This window comes from Ambystoma mexicanum, chromosome 4p (assembly GCF_040938575.1).
Source record: "Ambystoma mexicanum isolate Mex_15411 chromosome 4p, UKY_AmexF1_1, whole genome shotgun sequence".
Classification (NCBI taxonomy): domain Eukaryota; kingdom Metazoa; phylum Chordata; class Amphibia; order Caudata; family Ambystomatidae; genus Ambystoma; species Ambystoma mexicanum.
Window position 1 is genome coordinate 1262919135 of NC_090927.1, and position 16832 is coordinate 1262935966.

The 16832-nt window shown below is 50.9% G+C and overlaps 1 protein-coding gene across 3 annotated transcripts in view; it reads left to right on the forward strand.

The window, feature by feature from the left end:
* Nucleotides 1-16832, forward strand: part of WDR27 (WD repeat domain 27) — a 2413256-nt gene that overhangs the window by 648585 nt on the left and 1747839 nt on the right. The gene's annotated exons all lie outside the window — the stretch shown is intronic.

The window sequence follows — 16832 nt, forward strand, 5'->3', positions numbered from 1 at the left end:
CCCGGTACATTATATAGACCCTTTCCCGTAGGAAAACTTTTTCGACGCTATGCGTCCTATCCACGTCGTTTTGTATCATGCGTGCCCGCGCCGTCAGGACGCCATGATATAAATACAGGACCCGCCCCCGCGCTCCCTCAGATTTCAACCGTCTTTCAAAGTAGTGGGATCCTCGTGGTTACTGCTAGTCATAATTAGGTTGTATTTCGCTTCGGCGACGTTACATTCTGGAAATAATATGTCCGGAAAAGCTTTATTTCGTCCTTGTGCGACATGTGGACTCTGTCTATGAAGGTGATGCCCACATGGATTGTATCTACTGTCTCCACCCGCACCACACGGCGGATACATGTGAGATATGCCAGGGTTTCTCCCAAAAAACCCTTAAAGACCGAAAAAGAAGGTTGGTCGACTGGCTTAACGACGGAGCGGGTGCCTGTCCGGCATCGGAAGTTGGCTCCACGGCCTCCAGGAGCAAGTCGGAACCTCCCTCGAAGAAGGTACGGCCTGTCGAAAAACGCCCTGCGGACAAGCCTACGGAGAAGTCTTCCTCATCACACAAAAAGGCCTCCTCCTCCTCATCCTCTAAGACGGAGAGGCAAGCGGCATCAAAATCCTCCTCAGGGGACCGTCCTAGGTCTTCCGTGAGTCGAGACTCTTCAGCAGGGAAGTCGGCAACGAAATCAGCTACGAAGTCTAAAGGCTCGGTGCCGGCTACTTGCTCGTCGACCCCGGTGTCGCTGACGATGCCTATTACTATTCAGGCAGCAGCGTTGGGGATTCCTTCGTCGACGGTGACTCAATCTATGGCCTGGCAGCCAGAGGTCTGTGACCCGGCCCCCCCTGAGGTCCTACTGCAGCCAGACACGGCCTTGTCGGTGGACGGAGAATGTGGCATGGTTATGCAGCCGTCGGACTTGGGCTTACGGCCTTCCAATACGTCGACGATGAGTGCGAGTGGGGGTGTGGCCCCTCTATCCTCGACGTTGCTGACCCCCCAGACGGTTTTGTCTCTGGATGTGCTTAATACACTTCAGAAGCTCCTGCAGCGTCTGGATACGCAGATCCCTCAGCCTGGCACTTCATCGTTGATATTTTCTGCACCTTCCGTCGACGAGCAAGCTCAAGCAGATCGTTCGACGACCAGAAGCCCGTCGGCCTCCCAGGCGGTGAAGGATCGTCCTCGAGCGCAGGAGGAGGGTGAGCTATCGGAGTCCGATTCTATACGAGGTGACTCAGGGTCGGACATTTCCCTGTCGCCGTCGAGAGACCCAACATGGAATTCAGATGTAGAGGTAGAGTCTACGAGGAGCCAGGCACAACCATCTCCTCCGGATGATGTGGGAGCCTTCCATGCAATGATGGGAAAAGCGTGTTCCGAGTTCGGCTTAATTCCTGAGGAGCAAAAGAAAGACTGTTTTCTTTTTGATCACATGGGTCAAAGGAGGAAATGGGTATTTGCCATCCCAATCCTGGACCACGTGTGGCAAGAAGGCCTCAAGACGATGCGTCATCCGTTCTCGGAACCGGCTATTAAGGGGCGTACTGAGAAAAAGTTTAAAGCTCCGGAGTCCACTCCAAAATGTCTAACATCACAGCCTCTGTCAGACTCTGTGGTATCGGCGGCAGCGGCTAGGAAGGCCAGAGTACAGCAAAAATGTTAAACCCCACCAGAAAGCGAGGCCAGGAGGCAGGACGCCTTTGGGAAAAAGGTGCTCTCAGTCGGCGCCACGACGGTAAGAGCAGCCAACTCCTTGGCGATTGTATCACGATACGATAGGGAGATGTGGCATAAAATAGCCCCTATCCTAGAACATTTGCCGGAAGAACATCGAAAAGCAGCCATGTTGCTAGTACGAGATGGTGAGGAGGCCTCGAACCACGCAATTAATATTGCGGTGGACCTAGCAGAGGCTGGTTTCAAACAAATCAATCATGGCGTAGTACTGTGTCGACAAGCGTGGCTCAAATGTACTACTTTCAGACCTGAAGTCCAGTACAAAGTCCTAGACATGCCATGCGAAGGAGAACATCTGTTTGGAGACAAGGTAGATGAAGCCTTGAAGGGGATGAAAGAAGACACGGATACCGCTAGGTCTCTCGGCGCCCTCCAGACAGGTAGAAGTTTTCGCTCTTTTCGCCCCTTCAGGGGTGCCTCCGGAAACTCCCGCTTTGGAGCCTCTAGGGACCGTGGATTTAACAGGCCCTCATACTCCTCACAAGGTTACAGACGTGCATCCCAGTCGGCACGTAGAGGCAGAGATTATCAAGCCTCCAGAAGACGCGGCTCGGGTCCCTCGTCGACGAAGGACAAGCAAACCAGCAACCAATGACGGCCTTCGGAACGTCCTGGGGGGTCGAGTCTCATCATATCGACCAATGGAAATGCATCACCACAGATCGATGGGTTCTGGACACGATTCGCATGGGTCATGCACTGCAATTCAAAAACAAGCCTCCAAGTCTTCCGCCAGTGTTTTCGGCCCAGCCCCACCTTCGAGTTCTAAGACAAGAGGTGGCGCTTATGCTGCAAAAAGGAGCGGTAGAACGGGTTCCTGTGGCACAGGAAGGACAAGGGGTTTATTCCCGGTTCTTCGTTGTCAAGAAGCCAAATGGAAAATGGAGGCCCATTCTCGACCTGAGGGTACTCAACAAATGGCTAAAGAGCTCAAAATTCAAAATGCTAAAGCTCCAGGAGGTTATCAGGTCAGTGCAACCCATGGATTATCTGTCATCGCTAGACCTTCAGGACGCATATTTTCATATCCCAATACGTCCACGACGGTTACCAGACATTTGGTCGAAAAAAATTGGTCGACCAGACAAATGGTCGAACCAATTTGGTCGAAAACCAAATGGCCGTCCACGACACAGGAGATATTTAAGGTTCGTCGTCGGGCGAAAGCATTTTCAGTTCATGGTCCTCCAGTTCGGTCTCAAGTCCTCCCCCATGACGTTCACCAAGTGTTTGGCCCCTATAGCGGCCCATTTAAGGAAGGACGGTCACCATGTCTATCCCTATCTAGACGACTGGCTGGTCAGAGGTTCGTCCATGGAACAAGCACGAAACAGTCTGGGGGCCACGATGTCCCTCTTACAGGAACTGGGCTTCGCGATAAACTTCGGCAAGTCCTCCGTAGAGCCTTCGAGGACCTTGGTCTTTCTAGGAGCGGAGTTTCATACGCACACAAGCCTTGTAAGACCATCCAGTGAAAGGATACAGAAGCTACAAAGCAAGGCGTCGGAATGGAGATTCGGTACCAGGGTGTCGGTGCGCAAATACATGTCCCTGCTAGGGACCATGTCATCCTGCATTCCGTTGATAAACAACTGCCGTCTGTTTATGAGGCCTTGCCAGGAATTTCTAGCGGACCGTTGGGCGCAGAGCCAAGGTCGCTGGTCCGACAGACTGGTCATCGACGAACAACTGGTACAAGCACTCTGTTGGTGGAGAGCTTCTACTCATCTAACGAAAGGAATGCCTCTGGTGGAACCGGAGTTCCAGAAGACGGTGGTGACGGATGCATCGCTGAGCGGATGGGGAGCTCATCTGGACACGTTACAGGTACAAGGCCGGTGGTCGTTACAAGAGTCCTCCCTGCATATCAACCTGCTAGAACTGAGAGCAGTGCGGTGGGCTCTAAAATCTTTTCTTCCTCAATTGAGAGACTCCGTGGTGCGTGTCATGACGGACAACACGACTACAATGTTTTACCTACGGAAACAAGGAGGAACACGTTCCAGGTCCCTGTCGATGGAGGCACAGAAAATCTGGCATTGGGCCCTGCAACACAACATGCTAATCTTGGCGTTCCACCTGCCAGGCGTGAGAAATGTGGAGGCCGATGCCCTCAGCAGGGAAATGAACGAAGTTCACGAATGGGTGCTGAACGACCAGCAACTACAACATGTATTCAAGAAGTGGGGACATCCTTCCATCGATCTGTTCGCGACGAAGGACAACAGGAAATGCCAGCAGTATGCAAGCAGATGGCCTCAGCAGGGCTCACTGGGGGATGCGTTCTCCTTCCCATGGACGAACAAATTTCTGTACGCATTCCCTCCATTTCCTCTTATCCGGAGGACGTTGCAATGGATCCTCAAGTACCCATGTCGGGTGATTCTGGTGGCCCCGTATTGGGCCAGACAGGAGTGGTTTTCAGACCTGCTGCACATGGCGGCGGCGGAGCTAATGAGGTTCAGGAAGATCCCCAACCTTCTGTCTCGACAGGAGGGTACTGTTTGGCATCACGACCCGGACAGCCTCAAGTTGACGGCCTGGCTCCTGACTTAGCCGAATTTGGTCAGCTAACGATTCCGGAGGAGTGTCGTCGTATTCTGCAAGCGGCAAGATCACCTTCCACAAACACTTCATACTCGTACAAATGGAGGAGTTTCTGTCAGTGGTGTGGGGATCACCCAGGTTTGGTTCCGCAGTCGATTACGCCGGAACAGCTCCTTCCATACTTGCTGTTCTTAGCTCAAAAGGGTTTATCGGTGTCGTCGATAAAAGTACACCTGGCCGCCATCTCCAGGTTTACACGTCAACGACATTCCGCGCCATTATTCAGCGACCGCCTGATTAAGCACTTCCTTAAGGGTCTGTTTAGGAGTTTCCCTCCCGAGAAGAGATTTCCTCCGGTGTGGAGCCTCAATCTGGTGTTAGCGTCTCTTATGAAACCTCCTTTTGAACCAATGTCATCATCGTCTCTAAAGTTTTTGTCGTGGAAATTGGCCTTCCTGGTGGCCATCACTTCAGCCCGACGTATTTCGGAAATCCAAGCTCTAATGGTAGACCCACCATACTTAAGATTTTTCAAGAACAAGGTGGTCCTTGCCACTAACCCACAGTTCAAACCGAAAGCTCCTTCAGTGTTCCATAAACATTCCTCTATTGTCTTACCTACGTTTTTTCCAGAGCCATGCTCGGGAGCGGAGCACACGTTACACACATTAGACGTGAACAGGGCTCAAGTTTTATCTGCATCGCACGCAACCTTTCAGGAAAACGAGACAATTGTTCGTGGCCTATGGTTTGGGTGCTAAAGGCAAAGCTATTTCAAAGTAAGGACTGTCAAGATGGGTATCGTCTACCATCTCGTACTGCCATTCCAAGGCTGGGAAGCCTCTTCTGCGACGCCCAAGAGCTCATTCAACTAGAGCGGCGGCATCGTCGACGGCGCTGTGGTCTGGAGTCCCTCTGGGGGACATCTGCATGGCGGCTACCTGGGCGGCTACACACACTTTTATCCGCCATTACTGCCTGCCACAACAACATGCCGAAGATACTCGGATGGGACAGGCGGTGCTTCGACACCTATTCCAATAAGGTACTCCCCGGTTGAGGGGTTAGATCTTGTTGCAATTATGATTGAATATTGTTCGTTCTCTATGTTAACTATTGCTGATGGGTACACGACCATAGGGAACGGGCATTGTGAGGAAAGTATGTGAGTTTGCATGCACGCCTCCTCTTTTCGGGATGGTACTGCTATGTAATCTATTCTAAGCATGTGAATCCATGAAAGATCCAATGCTGGAGAAGGGAATAGTTTCTTACCTGTAACTCCATTTCTCCAGCATTGGTATCTTTCATGGATTCACATGCGCCCGCCTGCCTCCCCTGAGCACGCAAACTGGTTCCCCCACTACTTTGGGGGCCGAAATCTGAGGGAGCGCGGGGGCGGGTCCTGTATTTATATCATGGCGTCCTGACGGCGCGGGCACGCATGATACAAAACGAGGTGGATAGGACGCATAGCGTCGAAAAAGTTTTCCTACGGGAAAGGGTCTATATAATGTACCGGGGATTCCCAGCCTGACGACGGGGAATATTCTAAGCATGTGAATCCATGAAAGATACCAATGCTGGAGAAATGGAGTTACAGGTAAGAAACTATTCCCTAATTCTGTATGCCCAGAGTATCATAAATTCCCTCAAAAACTGAGGAGGGCAACTATGGTTAAAAAAAATAAAATAGACACCCAATCATAGTTTGCTCAATGCCTCTTTTCCTACATTGGCTACTTCATCATATTTCCCTTTACCGTTATCAGCAGAGGATGTGGGGAACCTCTCAGCATATTTCAGGCCCATTTCTAATTTTGAAGCATTTTTTTAATTATTGTCTTAGTGCAAACATCATGTTAAACATCAACAAAATGCACCATAAAGTTAAAAGTCCATACAAACAAGAAACATAGCCTAAAAGAAGTCTTCAGAAACACCCCACAATTGCAAAGATCATACATTGATTTTTTTTTGTCCAGTTCATTTATAAGAATAAAAAATAAAATATTCAGTGCTAAAATGAGAGAAACATTAGTACCCCACATAAACCGACACCATAGCAGGTACGCAGACACATCCGTGCTGTTACCACTAATATCCTTAAAACAAGAAAACCGGGTATTGGCAAAGTATGGACACAATAACCAGATGTCTCAAGGTCTCGGTAGTGTCCACTATACCACAGAATCTACAGATAGAATTAATTTGTGGGTACAATGAAGGATCTCTCCAGTGCTTGGTCCTCTCGTTCGTATGGAGCTGGTTAAGCCTAAAGCGCATGTAGGTTGTGCCTATTTTTTCGCAAGGGAAACATTGGAAATACAGAGGGATGCATTCTCTTGAATGTATGGAATGTGAATACTCAGTATAAGTAGCATAGGATGCTATGCTGTCTGTTGTCTCAACCCAATCTGCCCTGAATAGACACATCTTGACAACTCCCAGCGCTGCACAAGATCCAACTCAGAGGCTCCGATAGAATCCAGCACGCCTTGCATCCTCAATTTATACGATTTGATTTAAGAAACAGATTTGGCATGCATAGCTGTGTTAAGAACCTTGTATAAAGAATTTGTTGGAGGATCACAGATTTTCCTGAAGGTAAAAAGCTGTTTCCACGTATGTTGATCCTTCAGTGAGATGAGACAGAGTTCATGTCTAATGACAGCGTTGGAAATTGCCAAGAATAGTCCCAAAACCTCCTTCCACAACTTCCCATGGATGGAATTGAGTAAATTGCCCAAGTCATGTAGGGAAACATCAAGGCCATATAGGATCATGGGTTCAAACTTGGCTAGATAGTAACGCTGTACAGGTAATAGAGGACATTTACACATTCTGTACAACAGAAATTTCAGTTGGGAAACTGATTTGTGCGTCTTGGCATAAAGACTAATTCGAATGGATTGTGCCCTCCCACGTATTCCTCATCTTATGATAATTCGTTATCTCCAGCTTCGCTGCTTCGGAAAAAAAATTCTCGGCAGAGGGCGCTGTGCTCGAGGTTGCGCCGTCGATTGTCCCTCGACGGGCTCCGTACTCTGTCGACGTCACTGATGGTATAAATAGCTCGAGCCGCGCCCGTTGCTTCAGTTCCATTTTTCCGATCGCTTTGCTATCATGAACGGCGCGCTTTGAGATTTTCTGTGGAAAATGTCGTCTTCTTCTACACCTTCGACACCCAAGACTGGGTTTAAGAAGTGCATCGACTGTGGATCAAACTGTCGATTACGGATCCTCACCGAGTTTGTCTCTGGTGCCTCGGTTCAAGCCATCGAACCGACGACTGTGGCTCCTGTTAGTCTATGACAGGGAAGGCCCTTCGTGAGAGGAGAGGTAAACTGTTGGTGGGGAGGAAAGCTTCTAAAGCAAAGGCTGTGTCCAAGAAACATAAAAAATCGACCGATTCGAAGGAATCGGATCACCATAGGCATTCTAAGAGGTCTCAATCTCGTAGCAGATCGAGACGCTCTTCATCTTCCTCGTCTAAAAGAGTGAAGAGGAGACATAGATCTCCTTCGTCATCTTCCGAGTCATCGACCGAAGAGATTCGATGCCCGACAAAATCGGATTCCCCCAGAAAATGGGAGGAATTGCGAAAAAAGATGATGGGGGCATTCGAGAATGCGGCCCAACCCCCTCGAATAAACCTCAGAAGAGCCATACCCCTAAAGTCGCTCCATTGGACGACAAAGGGAAGTCGAAAACTACTATGGTTAAAACCAGTAGTGTTGAGGATACTCGAAAAACCCGAGTCGACGCCAAGTCGTCGAGAACTCTTCGAGAGTCGAGTACCTCTCCGGTGCCACATAAAAAACATAAGTCGTCGAAGACTTCCACGACTTTGTCAACGCCATCGGCGTCGACCGCTTCGGCATCGAAGCCAAAAGCGTCTTCGACGTCTGTGTCGAAGTCCTCATCAAAGTCATTGAAGATTCCTTCGACAACTTCGAAGGATTTTTCCATTCCTTCGACAAATATTGTGGAGGAAGAGAGGAGATTTACTCCATTACCCAGATCAGACTTTTTTAAGTCTATGTCCTCAATTTATGAGGAATCTGGCTCGGAGAATGATGAAATCTCTCCTTTTGGAGTACAATATGGCACAAAACAAGTTCCAGAGGAACTTATAGATCCAGAATCTAAAATGAGAGACCTGAGTGACACTCTGCATTCTGCTAGTGGCATTGACACATTACCAGAATTAGAGTTTTCCAGACCTGACCCTGCAGAACATGCAGATTCAGGGTACAGGAGTCTTATGACTAGAGTAATTGAATATATGGGTTGGGGTAACACTTCACCCATTTTTGAACAGGATGATATGATAGACATAATTGTCAGAGGTCCCCAAAACGATCCAGTTCTCACTTTCCATAGGGCACTTCAGAGGACAGTGGAAAAGAACTGGGAAAATCCTGAAAGAATTGCTGCTGCAAACAGTAATTTTCCCAAGAAATATAGACCAACTGGTTCTGATCCTGAATACTTAAACAGGCATCTGACTCCAGAAAGTCTAGTTATTCAGGCAGCATCTACATCTAAACAAACCGCATATCCCACTATCCCTCCGGATAGAGAGGATAAAAAAGTTGATGCTTGGGCCCGTAAAGTTTTTACTTCAGACAGCATGGCCCTTAAATCAACCAATGTCACCTGTACCCTGGCCAGGTTCACCCATACCCTGTTGGGGTGTATTTCGGCAGCGGCTGATCATATTCCGGAAGGCGAGGAAAGGGAAGGCTTCCTGAATATAGTCAAAGACGGAAAGGAGGCAATGGGGGAATGTCTCCAGTCTGGACTGGATACTGCTGATGGTATCAGCAGATCCATGGCTGCAAGCACTGTGCTATGTAGATTTGCGTGGTTGAGGAAGTCGGGGTTTGCACCAGATGTGCAGGCCAGACTTCTCAACATGCCCTTTGATGGCTCGAGGCTGTTTGGCAGTAAGGCTGATGAAAGCCTAGAAAAACTACAGACCTCAAAAGCGGCAGCTAAATCTCTTAGTGCCTCCATGCGCCAGCCTCAGAAACCCTATTCCGGCTCATCTTCCTGGAGGGGTCGTTCTTTTCGGTACTACTCCTCTTTTGGTAGAGGAAGAGGACAGACTTTTCAAAGAGGCAAAAGAAATTTCCCTCGTGGTGCACGAGGAAGAGGTGCAAAATCAGCCTCAGGAGTGGCATCTTTGCCCTCAGCCGCTCCTGCAGCCGCCTCCAAATCACTCTGAGACATTGTTACACGAAACCCCAGTGGGAGGCAGGATCTCTCAGCATCTGAAGGAATGACGGAGCATTACCTCAGATGCTTGGGCACTGGAAACAGTAGCTCAAGGTTACTATCTCCCCTTCCAAAAAAGGCCTCAGAATCATCCACCGGGAGCCAACTCTGTCTAAATTCCAGACCCGCTCCTGTTGCAGGAAATTTTAACCCTGCTAGAGAAAGGTGCCATAGAACAGGTACCTGTAGCGCAGAGGAACAGGGGTTGGTACTCCCCATACTTTCTTATCCCAAAAAAGGACGGAGGATTGAGACCCATCTTGGACCTAAGAAACTTGAACATGTTCCTCAGGAAGGACAAGTTCAAGATGGTGACCCTTTCTCAGATCCTTCAGGCTCTACAACTCCAAGACTGGTTGGTATCATTGGACCTTCAGGATGCTTACTTTCATCTGCCAATCCATCCCAAGCACATAAAGTACCTGAGGTTCGCGATTGGCAACTCTCATTATCAGTTTCGAGTTCTGCCATTCGGGTTGACCTCCGCCCCGAGGGTTTTCACCAAATGAATGGCGGTGGTGGCAGCGAGTCTCACGAGAGGGGGGGATTCACGTCTACCCCTACCTGGACGATTGGTTGATCAGAGCACATTCTCCCGAACAAGCTCAGGAACATCTTTTGGTCACCTGCCACTTCCTTCACAAATTGGGCTTCTCCCTCAATTTCAAGAAGTCCCACATGATACCATCCCAAAAGCTCCAGTTTATCGGAGCAGTCTTGGATACTTCCTCGGGAAAAGCCTCGCCTCCCGAGGTCAGAGCTCTCCACATTCTGCAGATGGTAACAAAGTTCCAGAATGCCCAGCATCTACCGGCCTTCGATTTTCTGAGCTTGCTCGGCCTCAATAACGTCCTGCATTTTCCTAGTGCCAGAGGCCAGATTGAGAATGAGATCTCTTCAATGGGCACTCAGAACTCAGTGGTCCCAATTCTCAAGGAATATGTCGGATCTTCTGCAAGTCCCGAGAGCAGTTGCTCAGGATCTTCTATGGTGGGCTTGCAACGAAAATATCCTCAAAGGAGAATCTTTTTGGCAACCATGGCCGGAGATAACAGTAGTAACGGACGCCTCACTCACGGGGTGGGGAGCACACACCAACGATCTGACAATCAGCGGTCGTTGGTCTCCATCAGAGTCCAAACTACACATCAACCTATTGGAGCTGAGGGCAATCAGACTAGCGCTGAAGGCCTTTCTGCCCTCTTTACAGGGAAAAAATGTCCTGATAATGATGGACAACACGGTGGCCATGTACTACCTCAACAAGAGAGGAGGCGTAGGGTCACTACCACTGTGCAAAGAGGCAATGCAGCTCTGGTTCTGGGCAATACGAGAAGAAATCTCTCTATCGGCAATTCACCTAGCTGGAGAGCAGAACACGGCGGCAGATGCTCTGAGCAGACAGAGCCTAGTCTCCCACGAGTGGGAGCTAGCTCAGGTAGTCCTTCAAGAGATCTTTGCCTTTTGGGGACCCCTCAAGTGGATCTGTTCGCCACCCGATCAACCGGAAGTGCGAACAGTACTGCTCAAGGGAATTTCCTCAAAGAGGAGCTCTGGGAGTCTGAGGCGCATGCGTGAGCCGCGCATGAGGAACTAATTGCATCGGCTCCTGACGGCCGCGCCAAAATATCCTGAAAAGACTCCGTTTCGAAAATCCACCCGACCTCCAAAAGCATCGTAGCAGTGGCAGACCCATCCAGGCAATAGCTGCTGCAACCTGGGGCACAATCGGACCTGGGAGCACGAGAAACGTCCCTGTGCCCGCCAGCGCGAGACTCCCCGCCATTGCTGGGCGGTTGAGAGCGGCTAGTCCGCCCCTCCCCCCGGGCTACCGTGGTCTTTGAGGCCCCGGGGAGCAGGTGAACCAGGGACATCTGACGACGGCATCGCACCGACTTCTCCAGACTACCACCCGGGGCCCCTCCCTGTACTCCTTGAACGGAGACCGACGAGTACCCGAACCGCGGACACGGCCGCTGCCGACGTCCCGCGCCTGAGGCTGCCGTGACCTGGTCCCCTGGGGAAAAACCGCCTCGTTCACACGGCGGCTGGACACCTGCAGCGCGCTGGGCATCTGGACGCCGACAGCGAGGGACACATACGCTGCGCTGCCTGATCCGGCAGCACAAACGGGGGCGAAACACGGACCACGAAGCCGGAACCTCTCCGCCCCGCCCCCCCATCAGCAAGACTGCAGCACCTGGGGTTGAGCCGTGACATGAAAACGGGCAACGCGGTGCCGCGCTCCCCCAACGGCACCAACAAGGTACGTGCAACCCCCCCCCCCCAAGCCCGCGAACAACGGGACAGCGAAGCGCACTAAGGAGGCGGCACACCCTCTTTGAAAATAAAATAAGAGATCCACCTGAGGGGGGCACGAGCGGCGAGGACTGAGGGAGCTCTCCTCCCCCAACAACATAAGCACCCTGAATCGGTGACAACGCCTGCAGCTCCCCCCCCACACTCCACAATCGATCAGGGGCCCAGAAAACTGGCAACAAGGCGGCATCTGAGGGGCACGGCCGTTGGGGGACGGAGGCCCGTGATGCAGGGATCACAGCCCCACATGTATAAAGTGCTGGACAGATACTCCACTGGGGGGAGATAGCTCCAGGTGTGACCACGCATTGGGGTAAACCCCAAACTTTACCGGACCAACCCAGACCAGGGATCCTGGGAACCACCAACGACAGGAGAACTCGTTACCACCCCACAATCAACAGTCTCCAGGGGAAGTACTATTAATAAGGTAGCGCACAGCGGGATGCCGGTGGCTGCTGCCCTCTACACGCCACTCATGAAAAGAACATAGTCAGGGCTGTGTGCACGGCCCTTGCGTGGGCGTACCTGCGGATCCCCCCTGTGGGCCCACGACCCTCCAATAAACACAGCGGGCCAACCATAGCAGGGATTCGCTCCCAGTGGCCAAAGTAATCCCGCCGGCACTCCAGAACAGGGACAGAATCGTGAAAGATAGACGTCTGACAAGCCCACCCCAATTCAGACTTCAAGATAACCCCCTGGGGGGCACCAACACGATCCACCCGGACTTATCGCCTCACACAAATCACCGACTCCGCCATGGGCAAGGACAAGGCTAAGAGGCAAACCCTACAAAGCAAGAGGGACCTCTACACAGTGGAGCCCCCCCCCCCCCTCGCCTGGAGATACAAACCCCAGCAGAAGCGGAAATCAGGGAAGAGGCTCAGGACCCCCAACTCTCCCTGAGCGACTTAATGAAGGCAATTGGGGACTCGAGAACATTGCTGGAACTCAAAATTGGCGGAGTCTCCGCGGAAGTATCTCTCCTGCGCCAAGATCTTCACAACTTATCGTCCAGAGTCGGTGAAGCGGAACAAAGAGTGTCGGACACAGAAGACAACGTTCGTCATTTGGAACAACAACTTGCCAATATTGCCCAAAAAGTCAACCACCTTGAATACCGCGCCGAAGACAGCGAGGGTAGGGCATGTCACAATAACCTCAGGATTCTCGGGATCCCAGAAAAGAGGAAGGCCCCCGTGTCGAACTCTTTCTAGAAGACTGGCTGACTCATATCTTCACCCCCAAAAAACGGTCAAAGTTCTTCTCTATTGAAAGAGCACATAGGATACCCAACGGGTGGCCCACCCCAGGAGCCTCGCCCAGAACAATAATTGCACGCCTCCTCAATTATCGGGACCGAGACGCTATCCTACAGATGGCACGGGCCTCGGGCCCAGTCACATACAACGGATACAGAGTGGGGTTCTACCCGGATTATACTAAGGAGGTACAAAAGGCCTGCCAGTCGTTTGACTCAGTCAAGAAGAAACTTCAAACCCTGTCAATCAAGTATGCTCTCTTCTTCCCGGCGATGCTCAAGGTCCATCACGGGGGCACGACCCACCTATTCCACAACCCCAGAGAAGCATGGGAATGGCTTGAAACACAGATCCTCAACGGTCCCACGGCCCGACGCCCGCCCTCAGGACTGTCCGCACGGAAACCCAGGTCCGGACAGGGTGTCCAGACATTTGGTCGACTGAAAACTGGTCGAAAGACATTTGGTCGACGCAATTTGGTCAAAAACCAAATGGTCAAATTTTTTTTTTATTTATATATATATTTTTCGGGTTTTCGTTTTAAAAAAAAAAGGGTTTTTTAGAAGAAAAAGGGGTTTGGGGTAGGGCCCAAAAAAACCCAAAAAAGGGGTGAAAATAAAAAAAAATAAAAAATTCAACCATTTGGTTTTCGACCAAATTGGTTAGACCATTTGTCCAGTCGACCAATTCTTTTTGACCAAATGTCTGGTAACCCCGCGAACAGTGCTCGCCACCCTTAACTCCGGTGGAACTGGAAACCGTGTCGCCACAGCGTCCCGCCAAAAATACCACAGAGAACGGATGAGGTCTGGGCATCATAGAACCGGATCTGCTATGTAACATTACGGAAACTCCACTCTAGTGGCCGCCGTCCTCCAGGCACCACAGTCTCAACCGCAGTCCGGGTGACCCTGCAGAAGTTACTACCCTAGTCTGGGTCATCCCGAGGAAGTTTTCTAAGTTATAAGTTTAATGTTTGGGTGACAGGTGCTCCCAGTTGGGGGGGGGGGAGTACAGGGTGGGGGGAGTTTTAAGGATGCAAGTAATCAGAATCACCGGATGAGAAGGCAGGACACTGACATATGCTGGCAGAAGAATCAAACACTGTCTACGAGCAGGGCCAGTGACACCCGAGTCACCCAGGCATCAGCTATACAACTACAGTGCAACCCCCAGACGTCTCCCTCTGGTATATACCTCTGCGCACCTTGGAAACACCAGGGATCACTATTGCTCCTTCCAGATGCCCCATTAAGTAACCCACACAGATAGAGTAAACACCAACACATTATCCTTACTCTCCTGGAACGTTAACGGCCTCGGCTCCAGCGTGAAACGAAGATTGGTGGTCCAATATCTCAACCGATATTCACCCGACATAGTTCTCCTCAATGAAACACACCTGATTGGCACGAACACCAACTTTTTCAAATGATCCAATTAACCGCATTCCTACCACGCCGGATTCACAAAAGGCACCAGGGGTACGATCATACTCGTCCATAAACAAGTGCCCCTACAGGTCAGAAAAGTCAGAACCGATCCTCAGGGCCACTATGTGATGCTGCTTGCTGACATCTGGGGTGAGAAATGGGGCCTTGCCACAATTTACACCCCCCCCCCTACGCTCACGAAAGAACTGCTGACCGAACTGCGGAACTTGCTCCTGGAAGAAGAGGCCAACCTGTGGGTGATAGGAGGAGATTTCAACGAAGTAATGGATGTCACAGTCGATAGGTCTTAGAGGAGACCTGGAGGTCGACCCGCCCTGACATCGCTTGCCACGTTCGCCGAAGCACAGGGGCTAACAGACACATGGCGCTCACTCCGTGGTGGCGAGGCTGGCTTCTCCTTTTTCTCCGGCAAGCATAAATAATTCTCAAGGATTGATTATGCCTTCATTCCCCGTAACACAAACCACAGGCTCTTATCTGCTGAATTCCTCACAAGGGGAATTTCTGACCACTCTCCGCTCCTTATCACCATGAAGAAGGCCTCCCAACGCCCGGATCGTAACTGGCGCTTGAGCACATACCAACTGCGACTCCCTGAAATCGCGGAAGAGCTGGAAAAAAAGACGGCAGAATACTTTGAAATGAACGAAGGCTCAGTGGAATGCCCGATCTCGATCTGGGAGGCATATAAAACGGTCCTCCGTGGAGAAGCTATCTCGGCGGTCTCCGCCCACCGAAAACGACATGCCCAAAAGGTCAGGGAAGCAGAAGCACAAGTCCTGGAATGCGAACGGCAAATCCTGGCACACAACACTAAACAAGCAAAGGAGGCCTTGATCACGGCAAAGATGCCCTCAGCAATATAGCTCTTGGCAACGCACGAACAGCCCATCAGCTAGTCCGTAGCCAAATTTATGAGCGAGGGGATAAAGCAAACAAAACCCTGGCCTGGTTGGAGAAACGTGAACAAAGCAGAGGACATGTGCGCGCTATCAAATCTCTGGAGGGAACATTGCTGATGGAAGACTCTGACATAGTGGAAGCATTTGCGGCTTACTACAAGAAACTCTACACTCCGCCCACTGGAAGCCCTGCACTTGAGCCCTCTTGCTATCTAGACCGGATTGAGATCCCGAAACAATCAGAACACCAATCAGACCTCCTGAACGCTGAAATCACAGAGACTGAAATACAAGAGGCGCTCGTACAGCTTCAACCCGGGAAAACTCCGGGCCCCAACGGCTTCCCCACAGAGACTTGGAAATGCCTCTGTGGCACACTACCCACCCATATGCACCGCATGTTCCTACGCAGTAAAGAACAAGGGGCACTTCCCCAGGACCTCAGAAGGGCGTGCATAGTCGTCATACATAAAACTGGAAAGCCCCCAGAGGAATGCGCCTCCTACCGTCCCATTTCACTGATCAACGGAGAAGCCCAGGTCCTCGCCAGAACACTCGCTAATAGACTATTGAAGGTGATTGAGACTCTCGTCCACCCAGACCAATGTGGATTCATGCCCAACAAATCCACCCGCATGAACTTACGCAGAATTCAAATCGCCCTGAGAAGAGCCGCAGAAATTCCCGCTCCACTGGCCCTCCTGGCAGTGGACTTGGAGAAGGCATTTGACTCTGTGGGATGTGACGCCTTATGGGCAATCATGGCTCGAATGAACCTTGGGCAAACATTCATAACATGGGTCAAACTCCTTTACGCATCCCCAGAGGCCACGGTAAGGGTGAACGGTAGGTCCTCCAAACCATTCCCACTAGGCCGAGGTACTAGGCAGGGGTGCCCATTATCCCCACTCCTCTTCCCCCTTCCATCGAACCACTAGCAATAGAACTCAGAGCAAACAATAATTGGTCTGGATTTGCCTGGCCGGGGGAGGCGAGGATCGACTCTCGCTCTACGCGGATAACCTCCTGGTATATCTTAGCAACCTGAGGACCTCATCCCGACCGTCTCCCTTATCCTTAGGGAATACCAAAACTTTGCGGGCCTAAAGGTGAACGAGGCCAAAACCATTTACTTCCCGATCCAGGGCGGTGAGTCTGTGATCCCAGAGACCTGCCCATATCATGTCTGTATCAGGGACTTTAAATATCTGGGCATATGGCTAGACCCGACATTAGAAGGGTTCCTCCAACTCAACCTTCAGCCCGTAATAGAGCAGTTTAATAGGGATGTCTCCCACTGGCAATCCCTCCCCCTATCTCTAAT